This window comes from Podarcis liolepis, assembly GCF_965112155.1.
Source record: "Podarcis liolepis genome assembly, chromosome: 1".
In the NCBI taxonomy this organism is placed as follows: Eukaryota; Metazoa; Chordata; class Lepidosauria; order Squamata; family Lacertidae; genus Podarcis; species Podarcis liolepis.
In genome coordinates this window covers 105,597,825-105,619,831 of record NC_139554.1, presented here as the reverse complement: position 1 = coordinate 105,619,831, position 22,007 = coordinate 105,597,825, and the positions used below count along the sequence as shown (strand labels likewise).

At 41.1% G+C, this 22,007-nt stretch overlaps 1 long non-coding RNA gene across 1 annotated transcript; it reads left to right on the top strand.

Moving 5' to 3' along the window:
- Window positions 1-217: 217 nt before the first annotated feature.
- On the top strand, window positions 218-20,601 carry LOC310703256. The gene is made up of 3 exons (XR_014524040.1): window positions 218-811; window positions 19,518-19,611; window positions 20,518-20,601. It is a non-coding gene; the product is annotated as an uncharacterized lncRNA (long non-coding RNA).
- Window positions 20,602-22,007: the final 1,406 nt, after the last annotated feature.

Below are 22,007 nucleotides of genomic sequence, written 5' to 3'. Positions count from 1 at the left end.
TGAAACTTAATTGCCACATTGATGGTGATGGGAGGGGGGAGGGATAGGGCGGAGAGAGTCACAGTAAGAGAGGAAAGGGTTAACTTTCCTCATGCCCTGTGACCCCTTATCAGTCACTTTACACAATAAAAATCTGAAAGCTATTTGACAGCGCAATACATACACATTTAAAAGCTGCAAAAGTTTGAACAACTGGCTCTGCATGCCTACTTGGAATGTTGACTTGAGTCATAGCAATACAGGAAGCTGCCTTATATTAAGCCAGACCATGGGTCAATTTAGTTGAGTAATTTGTGTATCTGAACTGACTGGCTACGACTCTCCAGGGTTTAAGGCACAAAAGCGTTTCCTAGCCCTTCCTAAAGTTGCCAGGAATCGAAGCTCAGACCTTCTACAAGCAAAGCAGCTGCTCTGAGCCACCGAACTAAAGGCCCCTCCTCAGGGAACTTCTCTCAAATCCCTTTGAGTTCAGTGGGACTTACTCCCAGGTATGCGGTGTCAAGATATTCCTGTCTTGGGCCTAAATTTTGGTCCCGGCCAAAGTGTCAAAACTTTGGTTCAGCAATTATACCTAGACTTCCGGCTGAGGTCTGGGATCGTGAGCTAGCTGTCTCTGGCCCTCAATTGCCAGAAGCCCCAAGATTTACTGCACCTGTGTTATCTACAGAAACACAATATCTCAAGGAAGTACTGTACACGGTTGCTACTTGGAATAACATTTTTCAGTTGTCCTGTCATGGAGGCCATTACCAGACAGAGCGCCTGGAAAGTTACAATTAAGAAGCCCTTTTCCTGGCTGAGGTGAGAGCAGGTAAGAAGGTATTTTAAAATCCACCTTGTATTATTTCTCCCTCCCTCTGCCCCTCATGAGCTCCTGGCTAGTCCCCCCACTTTTGTCTATCTTTTGTACTTTCCCTGACCGGCACGTCTTGTTGGGGGTCAAAAGAGTGTTTCTAAAGCATTGTAGCTCAGGTTAAGTTATGTTAATTTTGTGTGTTTCTGTATTTTCCCAGATGTGCCTAAATTCTTAATTTGTCTGGCTCTTAAATCTTCTATTCTTATTTGCTGAGAGAGTTCTTGCTACGCTGCTGTTTTAGTGTTATATGCTTTACTTTTGTGTGGTTATTTGGACTGAGTGAGTGGACTAGTAAAAGGAGTGGTGGTAGCTTACTACCTTGGTGTCTTTTGTTCACCCTGAGGTTTGGACTAAAATTTTCATTCAGCACGGAGAGGCGCAGGCCTGGATTTTCGGTGGGGTTTGAACTGCATTTGGGGCAGGAGATGAGGAAACAGGGATTCCTTGACATTTGGTGGCATGTTGTGGTATTAACAATTCTGGGACATATTCAGGTAACTAAAAGACACCCCCATGTCACTCCATGGCTAGGGACTAAAACACCCCTTGTACCCTGCATCCTAAAGAGGATTATTCCAAGAATGTGTGTAGTATCAAACCGTAAAATAGGTCACTTCCTTTAGGGTCCTCATCTCAGAAATGCCGGTTTTTCTGCTTAGTTCAAGGTGTTTTTTGTTTTGCTTTATACAAATACAAAATGGTATGTGCCTAGTTGGCTAGTCATAATGCAATAACAGGCATGCAGGAAATACTAATAAATTCAGGCCAAAATCAGCTGAGCAGTTTAAAAAAATAATAATAATCTAGTTGAGGCTTGGAAAAGCAGACCTTAAGGTCAAGTTCCACAAAAAGTTGTGCTTTGAACTGAAGAGTATCTGGTACAGAGAAATGTTGTGAGTTGTGGGTGCCAGGGTTTGTAGGTGCCAGATTCCTCTAAATTCCTGGGTCTGATAGGTGTTAGAATTTAACCAACGCTTGAAGTGTTGAAAAGGCTGGCATACTGGGTTTAACAAAGTATTAAAGTACAGGCCAAACCAGCTTCCTGTGTTCAGGAAATCGCCTGGGAGATCAAACATTAGCCAAAGACAAAAGCCTTTAACTAATGACAAATGGGTCGTTAGAAAAGCCAGAGGGGACTCTGAGCCAGATGGAAAATGGGAGGGGGCCCTCCCTCAGCTCTGAGTTACTGTATTTTTCGCTCCATAAGACACACTTTTTTCCTCCTAAAAAGCAGTCTGTGCGTCTTATGGAGCGAATGCCTATGGATGGCGGGGGGATCCTGCTGCAGTCGCGAGCTGAGGAGGGAGAGGAGAGCCCGCTCGCTTTAAAGGAGCAAGGCGGGAGAGGAGAGGAGCTGCTTACATGGGTGTAAGTGGCTCCTGTCCCATTGGCTGCTTTAAAGCGACCGTGCTCTCTTTCCCTTCCTCCTCCCCACACAGCTCACTGAAAAGCAGCAAACTCCTCTCTTGCATTGTTAGCTGCCTCCTTCTCCACACACCTCACGCGTGCTCCTTGTCCCTTCAGTGTTTTTCCTTTCCTCCCCACTTAAAACATGGTTACAAAGCAAAGCATCCACTGTTTCGTTCAGAATATTTTTTTTCTTGTTTTCCTCCTCTAAAAACTAGGTGCATCTTATGGTCCAGTGTGTCTTATGGAGCTGAAAATATGGTATGTGATATGTTTGGATTTTTGGACCAAAGCTCACAGTTTGAAAGAGAGTTATTGCAGAATAATGAAAAACTATTGTCTAAAATGTATAAACTATTATTACTTTTGTTGTTGCTGTTAGATGATGGGAAAAAACAATACCCTTCCCTCTGCATGTGCAGATCTCAGACACACATCCTGATGTCACTCCCAGTTTCCTCCCAGTTTTTATGCATCTGGGGAGAGGGCCTTCTTGGAAGCAGTACCCCATCTGTGGATTTCTCTGTGTGAGGGAAACAGGCAAAGGCTACTTCAGGTCTTTTTTCCAGGTGAACTTTCCTTTTCTCATCTACATGCTGACTGCAAAATTCAGATAAGAATTTTGAAGGATGGCTGTGTTTTGGTTCTCATATTTTTTCAGAGAGTAATAATTTGATTGATTCAGCTTTAAATGTGAACTGAATTGAGTATCTCCTCCATTCCTACCCACCTCTTCTTTCTTCTCACCAACAGCACACCAGTATGAAAATTGCTTTATAGATTTACAGTACTGTTGTTTGTAATTGCCTCTGTGTTTTAGTTTGCTATTCTAGGGTTTTACTAACTGTTTTATTATTATGCTGCTTTGGGAGCCTAAGAAAAGTGTGGTATAAATTAGATAGATAAGTCTACAATGGGGCATCGTGTCTAGAAAGGCTTCTAGTTGATTTGCAGTTTCTCTAAGGAATACTTTCTTGCTTTTCTATTTATTTTAGTGTATTTCTCTGCCTACTGGCACAAACAAAATGAGATTTATAGAAATAATAAAGTAAGAAGAAAACCCAAGTAGCCCAAACTTAACAGTTGATCACATCTAGCACTGTTCCTTTTAACTATCTTTTTTATTATTTATCATTGCCCCTGTATTTAATTTTAATTCATTTTTGCAATATAAAGCACTAATGAACTCTCTTACAGCCCTACTCTCCTTCCTACTTACAAATACTTATTGAGATTAAAATTAGTAAGTCAATTGTAAAACTAAGTAATTTCATTATCATGGACTAATGGCTAATATTTCTCTTAAGCCACTGTTATGGTTCCCTGTGCTGTCATTCTTTTTGGTTCTCCTACTAAACCCTCAAAATTATTGCAGGAAGAGGATACTGAACATCTCCTGCATGGTGTATTAATGTCAGGCTTGTGCTAACGGAGCACCACACTGTTAATTTAAAACCTGACAATAACTCACTGCTGTGAGTATGAGCCCCGTGCAACCAGCAGAACAGCCTTCTCCACCTATGGATCGGTTCTTGTCTGCTTTTATGAAGCTAGTGACCTTCAGCTGCAAAGGATGTGACTGGGCTGTCTTGTGCTTATTCACTGTAGCAGGAAACCGTGTGGTTCTTTAAGCAGTCTAATCTAAATTGAGATGCATGTAGATAGGAGTTGTTCTTGAAACATTGCTCATCAGCAATTCCAAACAGGGCTTCTCCTACATATACTTGGCTTGAGGTACCGCAGGAACCAGTGATTGATTACACTGTATTCTAAGGAGTTCAGACTTGCTAAGCTACCGAAAGCACTGAAAAATGGGAACCTGCCTTTATACCAGGTCAGACAATTTGCCTATCTAGCTCAGTACTGTCTACTACGAGTGGCAGTGGCTCTCCAAGTTTTCAAGCAAAGGCCTTTCCATCACTTCCTGCCTGATCCCTTTTTAACTGGAGATTGAGCCTGGAGCCTTCTCCATGCAAAACAGATGTTCAGTCACTGATCTATGTCACCTCCCTGAAGGAAGAGCCCTTACATGGATCTGCCTCCATAATACATAATTGTTTCCTGTTCTCTGATCCTGCTCTCCTGCTTGTGGAGAAATTTATAAACTCGCTGGCACACACAAAACTCATCAGAATCACTGAATGTCATAGATCTCTGGGCCATGGTAGTGGACAGGACCAGTAACAGCTTGTGTCTAGCTGCCATTTTAATTTTCCACTATGAACCACAGCAATCCACTGTTCAAAGTGCTTGGCCAGAAAAGGGGGTGTATGTGGTGGAATACACATGCCCAAGGATTCCAGGTGATGATGCTTCAATTGAGAGCAACACCATACTTCCCATTTTTAAGTGTCTACTTAAAATGTTTCAAGGATTAACTGTAAATATATAATGTGAGTGTGACAAACAAAAAAAGCAACAACGATCACAAACACTTGCATCGTTCAGGTTCATCCATCAGTTGGGGTCTGGATTGGAAGGTATTTTGTGCCTCTTTGGAGATGACACTGAAGTGGATTGAGTGAAACCACATGTAAAACACAGAATGCACACCCAATGGCAAACCTGGGTTTGCCTCTCTGCATAACAGGAGAGGCAGTTCATTATAAAGCCACAGTAAGGTGACTTTTCCTTCTCAAACTTTCTTTTGCCTCTCAAGCTTTATTCTGAGTGTGCTTCCCACATGCTGAGATGTGATATTTATCGTGTACTTGGAAACTATAGCTTTGATCATTTACCACAGAAATGAGTGTCAATATTGATCTAACCGCAAAAGGACACATTCAGAAGAAAGTTTCGTCACATGAAAATAATGAGATCCAGTTTCATACCTCAGAATGTCAAAATTGTGTGATATAATTGTGTTATAAGGCGACAATATAGGCATGGAATACAGAAGGCAGTAATGAAAACATGAGGAACACTGTGCTTTGAACACTTAAATGCCCTCCTTTTAGGTATTATGAATCAATCTAGACAAGCCACTGGCCGGTTAAAAGAAAATTGCTTAATACGAAGCACTCTAAAATGGAATCACTTACAATACACCATCTTTCCATCTCAGTTAATACATTTCCTACTTGATATTTTTATAGACGAGTGATACTAATTAGACAAAATGTTAAGGATTTTAATAACTATCACTATACTAAGTGAATAAAACATTAATAGCTCTGTTCCTAGTAATTATTATGATTGACTTAATACACTTTAATAGTTAGGGGGAAAGATGAGTGTACAGGAATTTTTAAGTCTCTTTTTCAAAATTTCTGACTGTGCAGTCTAATACAATTCAAAGACAGCGCACACACACATACATCAACTGTAAAACTCTGCTTTTGTCTTCAAACTACCGTATTTTTAGAGGAGGAAAACAAGAAAAAAAAATATTCTGAAGGCAACAGTGGGTGCGTGATTTTTTTGGTGCAGGCTGTAGCCATGGACATGCTATGTGATCTGGTGGTGAACCTGGGGTGACCCAATGCAAAAATCCTGTGGATCCATGCTTTGTATCCATGTAATTGATAGTACTGTAACCAGTCAGTAACCTGTCTCCTTATTTCATCCATTGGTTTCAATCTGGGTTCACTCCCTGAGAAGTCCAACAAGTCTCCATAGGTTGCCCACTGTCTATCCATGTTGCTTCGCTTTATGTAATTGCTTCAGTTGGCGATAACTATAGGGGTGTCTTTCTTTCCAGCAAATTATTGTATTTCTCCCAGACTCTATACAAATTCCTCCTCTTGACATGATTCATAAAACTCTTATTTATTTTAGCTTTCCCATACCAAATACATGTCCAATTCTAAGAGGATACCCTGCTAGTAGGACAACTCTTCAGATCTCTTCATTTACAGTGCTAGTCACAGGGGCAGCTAGAAAATCCAGCCGTTTGCAGGAGCCACACTCTAGTTATCATTCTGTATCGGTTTTGAGGCTTAACCCTAATTAACTTTTAATTCTACAGTGATACCAAACATGCCAGACAGAAGCATTGCAGCTCAGCATTTTCCTTGAATACAAAGAAGGCCACAGGAGATACCGTACTTTCCGTGTATAAGACGAGGTTTTTTTTACTCTAAAATAATGTTCAAAAATGTGCCTCGTCTTATACATGGATAGTGAATGGCGGGGGCAGGTGATTGGCTGCAGCCACGAGTAGGAGATTTGGTGGCTCATTGTTGGCTGCTAGAAGGGCTGCTTTGGATTGGCTGCTGCTGCTCTAATTGGGTTGGTGATTGGTTTCTGCAGCAAGGACTGCTGTGGATTGGCTGTCGCTGTCACGATTGGCGGCTGCTGTTCTGGGACACGCGTGATTGTCAGCAGACAGCTTTTCTCAGTCGGGTTAGTGATTTTTGGCTGGGGAAGGATCTGCTGACGATCGGCTGTTGCTGTGGCAAGTGGGCAGTGGATTGGCAGTTGCTGACGATTGTCAGCGTCGCTGCTGCGAGTGAGCAATTTTCGGCAATTCCCCCCCAAGCTGTACAACTCTGGGCAACCTCCCCCAAAAGCTCAACAACTCTGAGCCATCTCCCCCCATTTTCTTAAAACTGAGTCCCCCAAAATAGGGGACGTCTTATACATGGGGGAGTCTTATACACAGAAAAGTACAGTAATAGCAATAAAATGCTTAGAAAAAGCAGTAGGATAGCTCTCCCACTTCTCATGGTCAGTATCTTGTTTATTTGCTTACGTAATTTGCATCCCCACGTGCCTTGAAAGGGTCTACCCTGTGATCGTAAAATAAGTACATTAATAACATCATACAAATCATATGGTGGATGGGTAAAACAGAGAAACAGTTGTTATAGACCGTCACAATTTGAAATTGAGGCAAGAAATTCATTTAAGTTTATTTAACACAATTGGCACTTTTTTCTCCAGTAAAACAATGATCCCTGATTTAAAAAAGATTCTTATATATACACAGAAAAGAAAAAAAAAGATATATTGGAGGCCTCAGTGTATAGTATAGTGGTGAGCACTGTTGCTTTGCACCGGCTATAAAACGCTTTTTAAAAACCGCTGTTTACTGCTGAATCGAAACAACCCAATGGGTTCAGATTCAGCAGTAAACAGTGGGTTTTCCCAGGAAAAGTTGTGTAACAAAATAAGAATCTCTCAGACTCGTGACTAGAAATCATGAGGCAGATGGAAGTGTGGATGAGTCCATGCATTGCAGGCAAAGCATGTTGACCTCATTCAACTGCTGTGTATTCAGAATTATCTGGTGTTTTGGGTCATGAGACAACAACAGTAGTTGGTACTGGATATGTTCTCCACTGCTGTGCATTGCTCTGCATCAAATATTACATTTATTCTTATATAAAGAATGGGGTGTTGTTTGGTGAGGGTTTGTTGCGGGGTTTGTTGCTGTTGGTTTTTTGTATCGTTACTTTAGATTTTTGTGGTGGTTTATGTGGAAATTGTTCGGTTTGGTTTTGTATCTTTAAATGTTTTGTTTATTGTTTATGACTACTTTTTATGTTGTGGTTATACATCTAATTATTTATTTCATGTTGTAAGCCGCCTTGAGCACAGTTTTGAGCGGTGGAAAGTTATCATAAAAATAAATTTATGTGTGTATGTATTATATTGGGAAACTTTGTGGTATTTACCATTAAGAGTTGAAAATGGAATAGGTTTTTAGCCCTGCACGCTTGAATGTCACAAGAATCCAAGACTCTTTCTGCAAGCTTCTCCCCTTAACAAAATGCAGTGACACAATGCACAAACAATGATTTATTTTTCCCCACTAGCACAAGCCAAGGCAAATATTTTTGAGACTGAGGCATAAGCATATTATTTATGTAGATTTCCCCCCTTATTCTACCCCAAAGGCTCTTGTGATTTAAAAAATATTCTTATCCCATTTAACTTCACAGCATCAGGCTGAGAGATACTGCCTTGCTCAAGGCTATGTGGTGAGCCATCAGTGGCTTAGGAGAATTTGAATCTGGGTTTCCCACATCAAAATCCAACAGTATCTCTACTGCGTGAATATTCCAAATGCTCCAGGCATGCAAAGTTTGTGTCTGTATTTTTTTTGGGGGGGGGAGTGAGGGAAAACCATGTTTGAATTATTTCCTTCCCCCGAGCCCCAAAAAACCCCTTGCTGTTCAAAGAGATCTATCATGCCAGGAAGAAATGGACTTCCTAGTCTTTCTGGTGCAGTATTTTGTGCTCAGGGAGTTTTTTGTGAGAAGGTAGTCTGTGCAGACTACCTTCCCACATCTGCACAGCCTGATGTGTACAGTCCAAATATATGTGATATTGGTCTTCATGCTTCCATAGGGGCAGAATAGAAACATTCACCCATTGGCATGCAGCATCTTCTGAGCAGTGTGTAAACAAATAATGATGTAACTGAGAGGCTGCATCAGTTGGTTGGAAAAGATGATCTCATGAGTAGCGACTAATTTGCCAGCCTTCAGCCTTCCTCTGTCTCCCTAATCAAAGGAAGCAGCTGGGAAGAGATGTGACATTTTAAACCTTCCACTGCCAAAATAGAATCTAGTGAATAACACTGCTTCGCTTTTGCAGTGGGGCAGAAAAATCATTTGAGGCTTTGCATGCACTGCCTTCATTTTAGCAGTGGCATTTCCCACTCTCACTTTTACCATGAAAGAGTTTGAAACCAGCTCCTGAAGGACAAGCCTATTTGTGTTGACCACCGTTTTCCTTCTGCCGGAGATGGCTCCCTGCTTTGAATCAAAACTAGACATTGTGTAGGTGCAATTAACCTGCACATTTTTAGACCCCAGAGTAATCTTCACGGTCTCTTTGATGGTGAGAGAGAGAATGGAAGAGCATTTGGCCATTTAACCTTTTCATTCAGAGGGCTTTATAGCGTCAGTGCCGGGCCATAGAGAGGCAACCACCATACAAAGTGGATACTGTTGTTAAAAGCGAGCCAATGGCTGGCCTGGATGAGTGGAGTCACTGTAGACCCCTATGAGCATTTCATTGACTAGGAACACTGTAGTCTTTAGCCCTAATGCAAGTTACCATGTGGGACAGCAGTATGCAGGTGTGTGGGTTCCAGATTTCTGACCCTGACAATCTTCCATTTCTCCACTTCTCTCCTGATCAGTGGGGAATTGGGGTAGAGGGTTCCTATTCAGTGAAATCTTCAGGTGCTTTCTTATGTGTTTTTCCTTGTAAGAGAATTTTGGATATTGAATGGATCTTGTCTGAGCACTCAAGTTTTCATTGGGCTCATGAATTCTGTGATACATGCCAGCAGAGGCTGTAGTTTGATAGCACCTTGTCATTGAGGTGTGGAAACAGGTGCTGTGTCCCTTGCTATCTTCCCTTCCCTATCCTCCCCACTACTATAGAGGCTGCAATAACATAAATATAAGAAGAAAGGAAGAGCCTTGCTTAATCAGACCAAAGGTCGATATAGTCCAACATCCTGTTCCCATAGTGGCCAACCAGATCCCTATGGGATGACCGCAAACATAGGAGGCAACTCCTAGGGTCCGAGCTCCCTTTGGTCCCACCCACCCTCCAAAAAAAGATTTGAGGGGGCTGGGCTTACGTGCCCCCCACAAGTTGGCAGCCTGAGTTTAACAACACTCCTCTGCATGCATGCTTTGTCGGTACTTAATCAGCATGATAGAATCAACACAAATTAAAAACAAAACAGAATGTCTGTTGGTAGGAACAGAAAAGGCTGAAGTTGCTTCTCCTATACAGATTCAAATACATGTGGCTGTGGACTGCTCTGGTCTAATTTGAATGGGGAAAAGTGAATTAACAGCTAAATAATGCTCAAATGTGGACAAGCGCTCATTTGCTCCACCTGTTTCAAGGGCTGCATGCTTGTGCATTCCACACAATGTTACTTAAGAATCACTGAAATAATGTACATGCTTTTCAGAAGCAGTTAAAAAATATGAGTTGATTTTTTTCATCTGAATTTGCTGGATAGCTCTATCCAAGCAATTTCTCATTATGGACCATACACAACAACATTCCTTTGCTTAGCCAGCACTTCAGATGAGAGGAGGTATGCCTTCTTTTGTTCTGTTACCAATGGTAAGCAATATGACTGCCAAAACTCTGCCATCTCTCTACAGGAACATTCATCATACACACAAAAGTTTGTTTTTGCCTGTAAGGTGCTATTTTCAGGGGCTGGAGGAAGAGTGCACTTGAATAAGTTCTTTACAATGTGATGCTTAGTCCTGTGTCATATCAACAACGGGAGCCAATTCATACTTCCTCCTGTCACATGGCAACGAAAGTCAAATTTATTTGAATCCCTTTGCCAAGTTAAGCAAATGGTGTGCAGAGGTACAACGAGGCGTGCAGAATGCGTTCTGTTGTTTGGCAATGGGGGCAGACCGCAGCTTGGTTTTAAGAGCTTTACATGCAGAAAGTCTGGTGTTTCCATCTACGGCTGGGACTGGGAATCTCCCATGTCTGAAACCCTGGAGAGCCACTGTCAATCAGTGTGGATGACGCTAAGCTAGATGGAGCAATAGTCTCACTCAGTATTAGGTTGCTTTCTGCGCATTGCATTTCTTTAAACCTTTTATGTAGGATACAATTCTATGTTCATGTTCCTAGAGTAAATTCCATTGAGCTTAATGGGACTTATTTCTGTGTAGATTCATGTTTACTAGTTAAGCTAAAAAAAAAAAAGTTTTAACGTAAGAATGTAAGAGCCCTGCTGGATCAGGCCACCAAAGGCCCATCTAGTCCACCATCCTATGCCTATGAGGAGCCCCAAAAGGGGGACCTGAGCAAAGAAGCCTCTCTCCTCGTTCAGAAGCAGACTGCCTCCAACAGTGGAAGTAAAACATATCCACTGTAGCTAGTAGCCACTGATAGCCTAATCTCCATGAATTTGTCTAACCATCTTGTAAAGCCATTCAAGTTGGTGGCAATCACCCTCTCCTGTATGGTACCATGTGGCTGGTGTGGTAAGCTGTTTAATACTGAGTATGGCAAAGAATTCCAGCAACTCCTGCAGCCAAATGTATCTGCTTAACTTTGGACCACATCAACAAGGCCAAGAGCGGGGGCTTGTCTGAGCAGCCCAGGACCTCCATATACACTGCCTAAGCTTCTGCCCCAGGGAGGTAACTTTGGTGCTGCTAATGCAGCGGCCTGACTTCACCCCTGGAGGCGCACTCCCATTGTCTCTTGAGGCAGAGGGATGCCAACAACAATGGCAAGGAGCAGTATGCCAGGTAAGCTGTATCAAGGATGGGGTCCCCTTGCTTTGGGACTAAAGTAGGCAGACAAAAGGAAGCACACTGCTGCCTAAACTACTGAACGGGAGTAGATGAGTGGGAGGAAGGGAAAGGAAGGGGTTTACCAGGCTGGGCATATAATAAAACACTAGAACTGGTCACTCCAATGTTTTGTGCACCTTTCTTAGGAATCTCTGCAACTTGGTCTTCTGTAGCATCAGTCAGTCCATCATTTGGCCTGTATTTGGACCTGTGGGACAGAACAGCATCCTCCTAACAAAAGAGGAAACCCTATCGTCCCTGAAAATAGAGAAAACCTCAGGAAACACCAGTCCTAGAACTTAGAACTAATTATTTCCTATTCTTGACCCCAGTGGCAGGTATGTGACACTCAACAGTGGGGCCATCTCTGTTGCCTTTATGGCGCTTATTGACCTTCCTTTTTTCAACAAGCATTTTAAGTGGAGATCTTTATCCTTCTCTGTCTTGATATTGGATTTGAAACTGTTTCTGCATGTGAAATTGCTTTTCATTGGGTTTTTTTCCAGAGAGAATTCTATTTTTTTTCATTTTTTTAACTGTGAAATCGCTTCAAAACATTCAGTAGGAAGTGATTCGTAAACGGGATCAAAATAAGATAAGTTAAATGCAAAAACTGATTCTATCCACGACTATCGCTCTGAAATACCTGCTTTTTTATATTCATGTCATGTATCGAATGCTCATGTTATGCTGCAGACATGGCATGATAAGAGTGTTTCTATGAGATCTGAAATTGCCTTTGTGGACTAAGCACTGTGGCCAGCTCTGAGTGTACCCTTGCTGGCTTTGCTTTTTCCCCATCAATGCTGTGTCCCAATATTTGCATACAATGGGTGATGTATGGTCTGTATAGTCTTGACTAAAGTATGTGCCACATGTTTTATTATCTTCTTGTTATTCATTGAAATGTTTACAATGTAGGAACGTGATGCTGATGCTGATTATTATTAAATGCATATTAATTTTTTTCTTAGGCATTACAATTAAATATGATTGATAGCTTATTTCAGCATTTTTAATTACCGTAATAGATAGTTTTGTTGGGTTTTGGCATTATTTCTTTTTTTCATTTCCTTTTTTTGTAATTGTCAGATGCCTTTTGACTGGCTGTCTATTGCAACGAAAAGTGAGGTGCAAGCATAAAGAGGGAAATGAAATAAACACAGGCAAGTGACATTAACTGTCTTCAGATGATTATGCCATGGTTGGATCCTGTGGCTCCACAAGATGGATCATTTGACACATGGGTTGGTTGGTAATGTGCCCCCTCCCAACACACACACACGTGTGTGTGTGTGTGTGTGTGTGTGCGTGTGTTTCCCCTCCTACCATCCAGTCATATGGAAGGGCCACAGCTTAGTTGTTAGAGCAACTGCTTTGCATGGAGAAGATCCCTGGCTCAATTTCTGGCATCTACAAGTAGGTCTGGGAATATCCCCTGCTTGAAACCCTAGGTGGCTGCTGAGCTAGGTAGAGTATAAGGCAGCTTCCTATGTTCCTAACTATTGTTGTTTAGCCGTTAGGCGTGTCCGACTCTTCGTGACCCCATGGACCAGAGCATGCAAGGCACTACTGTCTTCCACTGCCTCCCGCAGTTTGGTCAAATTCATGCTGGTAGCTTCGAGAACACTGTCCAACCATCTCGTCCTCTGTCACCCCCTTCTCCTTGTGCCCCCAATCTTTCCCATCTCAGGGTCTTTTCCAGGGAGTCTTCTCTTCTCATGAGGTGGCCAAAGTACTGGAGCCTCAGCTTCACGATCTCTCCTTCCAGTGAGCACTCAGGGCTGATTTCCTTCAGAATGGATAGGTTTGATCTTCTTGCCATCCACGGGACTCCCAAGAATCTCCTCCAGCACCATAATTCAAAAGCATCAATTCTTCGGCGATCAGCCTTCTTTATGGTCCAGCTCTCACTTCCATACATCACTACTGGGAAAACCATAGCTTTTGGCTCCAATCCCTGATTGATTGACAGCCCTTTCTTAAAAAACAGATTCTCCATCCCTGTGCTGCCATATACAGTATATGGTCAAGATGGGGTTATTCTGTTCAGAAGTAAAACAGTTGCATCCCTGTGTGGTGGGCATTTCCATTTCTACTCAAGGAATATCCCTAAGTAATCTTACTATCTGATGATTCATCCAATATTAACATTGACTAATTACTTTCCTGGCAAGAAACTAAGTGCACAGTTCTGGAGAATGACTTAGGAGTCTGTCTGCAGGTCAGAGCAATCAGGTATCATTCGTGCTGTGTTTCCTACACTTTGGTCTCCGCACTGGACTACAACTCCCATCACCCCTAGCTAGCAGGACCAGTGGTCAGGGATGTTGGGAGTTGTAGGCCAACAATAGCTGAGAAACTCAGCATTAATGTATGTTCCGTTCCCTTTGGTAATATTGTAGATGAGAAACTGGAAATAAATATGCCTCCTGGCCGCACTACTAGATATGTCAGTGATCTATAGAAGAAGCATTCATAGTCTCTTGATCAAACAAAAAATCCATCTTTCATTTGTGTTTGAACAAAGACTCCACTGTGTCCTTCCATTTTGTACAGCAGATACAGTAAATACTGAGCAGAAAGAGAAGAAAGAGGTTGCCCTTTTGTTCCAACACATTCCTTTAAAATTCTTACTTATTTAATAGTGTTTGGTGCTTTAAAAAATTGTTCTTTCTAAACTTCTTTGTAATTGATGCGTAATTTCATAAACTTCTCATGTCTGTCTTCAGTCTTTTTTTTTTCTTCTTTTTTACGTTAGCGCAACTTCAAAGTAAAACTATGGCAAAAGTTAAGTTTCTTACATGTATATAAGAAATATACATCAAACCTATGTTTTGTAGACTAACAATGCGTAGTTCACTGTCCAGGTCAGTTTGACAACATTTTCGCTTTCCTTTATAGATTCATCAAGCTGAGTAGATAAACAATGGATGGCAGCCTGCTACCAGAATAGATTTTCCCCAAGAACACTTTTGTTACCTTGTGTTATGTAAATTCTAGTTGGCTCGAAGTTTAGCTCCATTTGGTTCATTTCAGAATGCTCTTTTTACACAGTAGGTTTGGAAGTCATTACTTTTTTTGGAATTAGTTTTGAGTCAGAATATGTATTCAGTGGGTGAATGAAAAGGGGAATCACATGTGGAAGTATTTGGTAGAGGGGGTAATAACCCTTAAAAAAATAATTTTATTTATAATTTTCATTTATATACATTACAACAATTATTCAACAAACATTCTGACATTTCAGACTTTGACTTCCTTCCTCCTCTTTCTGCGGTTCTTTGCATTTATTTTCATCATTTCCTGCATACTCCAAATTATCTTAATTTATTCTTTTCTTCATCTATTCTCATATCTATCTCATATACATTTTTGAAACTACAGGTTTTTACAATAATCCTGCCAATGTCTTGATCTGTTTACAGTTTATTTGTAAATAATAAAACATTTCCATTCCTTTAGAAAGAAGAAGAAGAAGAGTTTGGATTTGATATCCCGCTTTATCACTACCCGAAGGAGTCTCAAAGCGGTTAACATTCTCCTTTCCCTTCCTCCCCCACAACAAACACTCTGTGAGCTGTGGGGCTGAGAGACTTCAAAGAAGTGTGACTGCCCAAGGTCACCCAGCAGCTGCATGTGGAGGAGCAGAGACGCGAACCCGGTTCCCCAGATTACGAGTCTATCGCTCTTAACCAGTACACCACACTGGCTCTCAAAATAAAGAGTTTATTTTCTTTATTTCTTATTATTCCAGTAAGTTTTGCCATTTCTGCATACTCCATTTATTTGTGTAGCCATTCTCTCCTCGGGACTTCTTCTTCTTTCCATTTTGGGGCAAATAACATTCTTGCAGCTGTAGTTGCATTCATAAATAAATTTCTATACTGCTTAGGTGGTTCAGATCCCATAATTCCCAAGAGAAAAGCTTCTGGGTTTTGTTTTTTTTTACAAATGTTATATTAAACATCTTTTTCAATTCATTATATATCATTTCCAGGTAAGCTTTACCATATGAAAAATGGTACCTTCTTTCTTTTTACATTTCCAACACTTATTCAGTTTTGATTTATACATTTCCATATCATCCATTTCATATCTTTTTTAAATAAGTCATTCAAATGATGCTATTGTAACCATGTTGTTAACATCCATTATAAATCTTTAAACTCTTTTAGTTTAAATTCTCTACCCTCCTCTCTTAGCAAATTTCTGTCATATTTTTCTTCTTCACTGCTATGACTTCCATAGGTGAAAGCCAAAGTGGTGTTTTGATCTCCAATAAATTTTTATATTTGTCCCATATGCTATACAATTTTTTCCCTAATTATATGGTTTGCAAAACCTTTATGTACTTTCACCTTTTCATACCACAAATAAACGTGCCAGCCAAAAATATTATCATGAACTTCCAAATCTAAAATATGCAGATTCTTCAATAACAACCATTCCTTCAACCAGCACAGACAAAATGCTTCATAATATAATCTCATATCCAGCAGGGAGAAACCTCCTGTGTCTTTCATATTTATCGGTATTTTATTCTCGTTTTTCTCCCATACCAGATATATTTAGAAATATATTTTTGCCATTTATTGAAACAATCTGTCTTGCCAGTCACCGGTATTGGTTGAAACAAAAATAGCATTCTTGGTAATACATTTATTTTTATGGTCGACACTCTACCCAGCAGTAAAAGTTTCATTCTGCCCCATATTTGCAAATTTCTTTGAACATCCTCCTAAGTTTTCAAACTGTTATCTTAATAGAAATTTATATTATTTGCTATTATCCATACACCTAACTATTTAACCTTCTTTTCAATCTTTAGACCTGAAATATATTTTTAGTTGAGAAATAACCCTTGTGCCAGAACAAGGCTGAAATAATTGAAACAGCTTTGGGGAAAGGGCTACTATATACATATTGCCTACTTCAGCTGAGTTTATATAATGTGACACTCCCAGGATAATATATTCATGCTGTATAACAGCAGGAATTCTGTTTTAAATATAACCACCTAGTTAGCATCTATAACATCTAGGGATGAATCCAGCAGCAGATTCATATGCTGTCCACTATCTGGAATACAAGCAATATTCCTGGGTATATTTTACTGTGTGATGTCCACATTCACTTATATATGGCTGTATTTATCCTTTTTGTTTTGCAAGAGACTGTATTTCAAGGTTGCATATGTCACAACCCCTAAATCCGCAGATTCTTCTTTGTCTAACCATTCCAGCCATGACTGGTCCTTAAACATGCTTGCATGTCTGTGTGGGACAAGTTTCCTAAAGTGTTTTGGGGTTTTTTTTGGTCAAAATACAAAAATGCACTCTCTCTATTCTCTGTGAAATGGAGCATTGCAGGATAATTTGATATGGATTATTCTTCTTGCTTTACTGGGCTGCTCAATTAAATACTCTTTGAGTCACTGTAATAATGTTGCCTTTCACAGATGGTTTTGTTCAGCCGTAGTGTCTTGTCTGGGCTATAGATTTTTTTCTTACCTGCTTCTAAGTCTCCTTGTATGTTTCCCACCATGCAGCAAATAGCAGCTTCACAGTATGTGGTTTTAATGGAGGGAAATGGCGTGAGGGGGAAAGGGTTAACCCTAGCCTTGCAACTGTTTACAGAGCAGCTTTTAAAAACCCTGTTCTTTTGCACCTTTATTTTTCTCCTGCCTTTTCATTGCCATGATTCAAAACTGAAAGACTTGTTTTTCTTCAAGTTTTGTTTATTGGATAACTTTTTAGATCCTAATAAAACATTGATGGTACTAACCCCACGGGAGGTTTGGGTACAGCAAATTTATTCAGTTCATATTTCCTGACAACTGCAGGGATCTGATGTAAAATAAAATGCCTAAGACATATGTATCTGATTTTCTGATGTTCTGGAGGTCTGTCAACAGTGGTTTGGGTCATATTTCTTTGCTCCATCACTGATGCTCCCACAGAGTTCAAAGCTCATCTGTGTGTTTATATCCCCAAGCAGTGCCTGGTGGTGACTACCAGAGACTCAGGTGCATTTACACTAAATTTGAATGGGTTGGCACTGTGGCTTGGACATGCGCGTTGTTGAACTATTGAGCAGTCTCAAATGGTGCCTCTAGCTTTTTCCAGTGGGAAGCTTTTATAGCAGTGGTTGGGCTAATTTCAAATTCCCTCTTCCAAAAGGTCCAAGAGAGCAAGAGGGTTGAGGGAGAGAGAAAGAGGGAGAGGAGTCGTGCTAGATATCGGGCAATACTTGTTTTTATTTTTGATATTTACACCAGCAATTCTTGTGAATAGACTGCAGGTTGGGCAGACAGCCCACTCCATATACTGGACCCAGAAAATCCTGTTGGCACCTCATAGCTCAGAGAAAGCACAGACAGCAACAGCCAAAGTTTGGATTCCCCCCCTCTGAAATAAGCCTAAATTTGCATATATAAAAATATGAATCGGCATAGTCAAATGTTGCACCCCAAGTCTTTTTAATTAGCTAGCAATTGCTCCTGCTTTCAAGGTGGCACATCTCTTGGCTTCACCTTACAGTTTTCTGTAGAGACATTCCTGGATTCCAGTAGACAAGTTTTTGCTTCCAGGCAGCCTCATGTTTAGGCCAATTCCATTCTTTTAAAAGAAGTGACCAGCTGAGGAGTAAATCGTCTCGAGACTGAGATGCAAAGCATACAGTGGGGCAAGAGAATAGGTCACTTTCAAGCTGGTCTCAGTCTGTTCCTGCCATCCTTAATAGACAGCTCCAGAGCAACCCTTTCTCTAGGTTACAATTGATGGACACATTCACCAGCCCTGTGTCCTCTGCTTTACATCTCAAATATCTTGGGGCTTGCCTTTGGAAGGAACTTGTTATGCGGAACTGGATGTGCACTTTTCGACTGGGTCTCTTGAAATTCAAATGCACCAACGCGGCATTACTATTCCATCTCACCCTGCTCCATCCATCACAGTCAGTCTCTTCCTTGTTCATGTTCTCCTGGGCCTTTACTGTTTTGTCCCTAAAATGGAAGATGTCTCATGTTTGCATGGGGGGAAAGCTTGCATTTTAATTCAAAACCTCTCCCTCCCACCCATTTTCTTGTTTATTTGTGTGTGGTTTTTACTTCCACTGTTTATTTAACTTTATCATCCTCCTCTCTTCCCCCCCCCTTTTAATATGTAATCATTTGGCTAAAGGTAACTTTAATTTTGGATAATTGAGTAACATGTTTGTTTCTTGACCATATGTCACTTAGGCCCACCCACTGTATTAGTCTTAGGCCCCTCACACCTTCAATCCAGGCCTGAGAGAAGGTTTTTTGCCATGAGGGAGAATGTGGTGCACAAATGCCATTTTCAGCATCAGCCCATGTTTATCATAGCGTATAATTGTCCCTTTTATTTTTACATGGACCATTTTAGAAATAAGAAGCTGTGTGGTAATGAGAGCCCAAGGTAAGCTTGGGTTTGTTTGTTTAGGCTGCCATCTCCAAGCTGCACATTCTGAATCATTAACTAAAGACAGTTCTTCTCTAGAGTAAGTCATTTGAGGACAGAGGGTTAAATGTTTACTAGATCTCCAACCATTTTAATAGGAAACATCCCTCTATAGCATTTCTATATATGCAGGCACTGACCATTCAGTTCCTGATGTGTTATTTATAGTAGCCTTCAGAAAGGATGACACTTGAATTGGTTATGTTGAGAATGTGGATGAAGAATGCATATTGGAGATAGAGAAGGTGAAGGTGTGGATTTGCAAGACAGTTGTCATCCTTGCCACATAAGGCCCATTTTCTTTCCCATGTCACTTGTCTAAATTTATTCATTTTCATTATCACTGGAGGTTGCTTTTCCCCTCCTTGTGAAGTGACTCATAAGTCCACTGATGTCAATCATAGTCTTCCCACTAAAGTAAATGGATTTTGGAAAAGGTTTGTGGGTCGTGTTTGTTGCTAGCTCTCCCTTGGATTGAAATTTTGTGAATTATTAACAGTGGTTTCTTCTTGGACTTCACAGATGATTGACAGAACGTGGATTATGTACCCCAGTGAGTTCACAAATCATATATATGCAGCTTTCTTGATGCACATCATTAATGCAAACCCACAAGGTATCATGGAACAGGGTTGTTTCTTTCTTGCATGCTTAACTAATTTATTAACAAATATCTGAAATATTCCCTTCAGAGGGTGACTTTCCCATAACAGAACCAGGCTATTTATATACAAAAACAAAAGAAATGAGCCACCAAGATTTCTTCTTAATTTGTGCTTAGTGCCTATGAATTTGGTATACATAGTCATAAAGGGAAATGCAATCTGTGTCTCACTTAAAATAGAAGTCAGTTTGGGGCATTATGGTATCTTTCATGCTCAGAGAGAATGTGGGTTTAGGAAATAAGCTGCTCAAGTTGTCAAACAGCTGCTGCCTGCCTGTGTGTGTGTGTGTGTGTTTAAGGATATTCACATATATATTTATTTTCATGTAAACTCCAGATTATTAAATACTGGAAGTGACGTTTTCTTGGACATGAGCACCAGGCTGGATTACTGCAATGTGTTATACATGGGGCTGCCTTTGAAACTGTAGCTAGTGCAGAATTCAGCGACCAGATTATTGACTGGAAATAGGGGGTCTTCAACATATAATGTTCACGGCATGACTGCGCTGGCTGCCAATAGTTTCAATTTGAAGTGCTGGCTTTGACTTACAAAGCCTTATGTGGTTCAGGACCCCAAGTACCTTGCCATTCCCTACACGAATCTATATGGACCCTACATTTGTCATCTGTGCCCTCTCTGAGGGAGGTTCGGAGGGTGACACAATAATAGGCCTTTTCAGCAGGGGCTCCCCCAGGTCCTGACACCATCGTTCTCAACAACGATGGGCCTGGCACCATCATTATCTACTTTTAGGTGCCAGTCAAAAAACAATCCTGTTTACCCAGGCATTTTGGTTCTTAATCAGGATATATGGCATGATGATACTTTTGCCTGTTTTGGTGTTCATCTTTTAGAATTGTTGGAGTAGGATTATTCCCCAGGCTAATCCAAATTCTGTGCCAAGAACAAATGAATCCTGCAACCCATATGAGGTATGTAAATTGGGCAGATTTGCATATATGTTCTTATTTTGTGCATTTTATTCTAATTCTGCAACACATGGGTTGGACAAAGCACTTTTTAGAGCATGACAGTTTTATCATTTAACCATGGCTAACCAACATGGGCCCCTCTAAATGTTGTTTGACTGCAACTCACATCATCCATGACCACTGACCATGCTGATGAGAGCTGGAGTCCAACAAGATCTGGAGGGCACCATATTGGCTCCCCCTATCTGGAAACATTCCTCTTGCCCATTCCTTTTTCTGCCTCTTGACATCTCACCAGACCTACCTATTTCCAGGCTTAATCTACACATTTATTTAGACTGAAAAGCGACATCATATGGTGAACTTTTTCAAAATGTTGAGTTGTGCACACAACTTGCTTGCACAGAATCACATCGTATGCATAACTCCCCCCCCCCCAAAAAAAGATAAATTGAGGACAAAGGAGTAGAGGTGGACTTAGGGGAGCACAGCCAGTTCACCCACAATGGGCTCCAAGCTGAGAGGGCGCTGCAGGAGGCGACACAACAGTGACTTAGAATCTAAGCTGAGAGGTGGTGTGCCTGTGCCAAATTTTGGCATTGCACTGAAATTTCCGAGCCCAAAGTCTGCCACTGAGAGTACTTCTTCATGCACAATGCATAATTAACTTAAATAATTTGCTGACAAAAGATGTGGTGGCGGCCTCTAGTTTAGATGGCTGAAAAAAGGGATAGGACAAGTTCATGGATGATATGTTTCTCCTGATAGCTAAGCAGAACCTCCTGGTGCAAGGGCAGTATGGCAGCCGGAGCGCCAGTTGCTCAGGAACAACAGCAGGAGTGGTCTCTTGCCTTCAGGTCCTGCTTATGGGCTTGCTGGAGGCATCTGGGTATGTACTTTGTGAAACAGGGTGCTGTATCCTTACATTCTTATGCAGAGATATTGAACAATGGCACACTGTTGTGCCAGATGGGGAAAAGGTGATGTTTAGCAGTCAGGCGTAAAAGGTATGTAAACCAAATAGTAACAAAAACTGCTGTGCTCCAGAGCAGTTTGACTTCCTGCGGAAAGACAAGGGGCATAGTTTTAACAGGCAACATGGGACCCAGATCACCAAATTGCAACGTCTAGGAAAGATGGATGGGAGAGAAGCCTTCCTTGATAGCTTTTGAAAACACAGCCTTATCCTATTTGAATTACCCCACTTCTTTCTCTGTCTCTGGAGAATGATTGCTGGTGATGCAGTTCAAAGTGAAAGCACTGGGGATCTCTTGGATGTTGGGAATAGCAAGACCTCTGTGAGAAATGCTGATTAATCTGAAAGGGGGAATGATAACAAATGGCACCTGGCTTTGACTTTTAAGAGGGCAATAAGTCGTTGAAGGGCTTCCTTAATGTGCCCTGGGGTGCCA